The sequence below is a fragment of the Branchiostoma floridae genome, chromosome 4 (genome assembly GCF_000003815.2).
Source record: "Branchiostoma floridae strain S238N-H82 chromosome 4, Bfl_VNyyK, whole genome shotgun sequence".
Taxonomy (NCBI): domain Eukaryota; kingdom Metazoa; phylum Chordata; class Leptocardii; order Amphioxiformes; family Branchiostomatidae; genus Branchiostoma; species Branchiostoma floridae.
The window spans coordinates 27,199,737-27,201,418 of record NC_049982.1 but is presented as its reverse complement, the minus strand read 5'-3'; the positions used below and the strand labels follow the sequence as shown (position 1 = coordinate 27,201,418).

The following is a 1,682-nucleotide window of genomic DNA, read 5'->3' as shown; positions in this document are numbered from 1 at the left end:
AGATGGTTTTGCAGCCTTTGGGAGCAGTGGAGTTTATTCTACCATACCCTGGTTGTGGTATACATATTAAAAGTATTAAAATTCCCTTTTCCCGAATCTTAGAATTTTAGCCCATTGTAAGAAAGGAGTAGAAACAGAAAGAAACTACGAAAAATCGTGACCTTTTCCTATTATTTTTTTTTCGACCGGCTATCGAAAAAAAAATAGGAAAAGGTCACGATTTTTCCCACCAACCTCTGCTTGGAGAGTAAAAGAAACAACATGCCAACACCCGGGATCAAAATTAGGCCGGCAAATCACAAACCAAGCAGTGCTAACCACTATGCTACAAAAGGCTGACCAGCCGATTGGCGTTGTTGTTTGACGCTACTAATACAGACTGTAACACTAAGTTCACCTTTATTCGCGGGGTAAACTTTATCCGTTGTATTTAATACCGAGGTATTTCGGGATATCATGTCGACTGACGGTGCTCTCACACACTCACACTCACTCACTATCTCAAACTGCAATTATATTGAAAAAAGGGCAATTTGAAACCACCGTCCATCTACGTGATAACGTTATCCCTAAATGTCCTGTTTTTAGGTACAATGGATATAGGTTACCCCGCGAATAAAGGTGAACTAGCGTTATACCCTCCACTGTTACACCATGTTGAAACTCACAAATCAGCACTCTCAAAAGAAATAAACTTCAAAAGTCTACGAAGTAGGCTAACGTTAGGTGTGAAAATGGCTGGCAGTACTGTTGTAATATCTCATTTGAATGACAACCATTACAATAATTATCAGCACCTGCACTTGCAATTGTGAACTAAAAAACTACTCAATATAATTTCAACACACCTGTTAGGACGTTAAATAAATCTTGATACCCACTAATTTAATCAAAATGTGCATTTTACCATTTTATGTAAGAGTGTTACACAATTATATAGGTCATGTACACATATTACATGGTCATGAATGCTAAAATGTGAAAAACCCCAAGGAGCACCATCACCTACAAAACTCTCCAAGACACTCTAAGACATTTTACAATCATCTTCAAGGGCTAAACGTCCTTACAAGTGCTGTCACGGCGTCAGAAGGAAGGAAATAGGTTCGAATTTCCCACCTTGTCTTATTTCTTACCTCTTGGACCACTGACAGGCATGGCATGTCTTCAAGGCTTGCAGCCGACCTTTGACCCAGACTGTTTTACTATAAAAAAAGGGCGGGTTCACAATATTTTAAGAATCGCACTCCACTTTATACAAAATGATTTTCATAATCGAAACGTATAATTTCATACAGTACATATAGATTTTAGTCTTATTTCTATATTTTTTTATTTATAAAAAGGCAATAAAGTCATTTTGAAAATTTTATTTCCCCTTTTTTTTGTAAATTGGGTTGTACCAGATACAGAATGGCGGACGGAATGAACTGTTGAACTTTGTGAAGAACTTTGCAACGTTTGATTTTATTTCCACGCAGTTTGCAGACAGGTGTTTGTCTACTGCAACCAGATTGGGAGCTCCTTTTAACTCGAGGCCCCACTCTAGAGACGAAAAACGGTATGCGAAGCACACAACAGTCAGTAACAATAGTTTATACGTGGCACATATTCTACGGAAATTTGACAAGTGAAAAGTCAGAAATTCCGTGAATTTTTTTTAAATACAAATTTCCTGAATA

General features: G+C 37.5%; 1 protein-coding gene across 1 annotated transcript in view; it reads left to right on the top strand.

Moving 5' to 3' along the window:
- The first annotated feature begins 1,393 nt into the window (after window positions 1-1,393).
- LOC118413704 (4-hydroxy-2-oxoglutarate aldolase, mitochondrial-like) overlaps window positions 1,394-1,682 on the top strand; it is a 16,190-nt gene continuing 15,901 nt past the window's right edge. The window contains exon 1 of the mRNA XM_035817231.1: window positions 1,394-1,561. The gene's annotated coding sequence lies outside the window, so the exon portion shown is untranslated. The remainder of the gene's footprint in view (window positions 1,562-1,682) is intronic.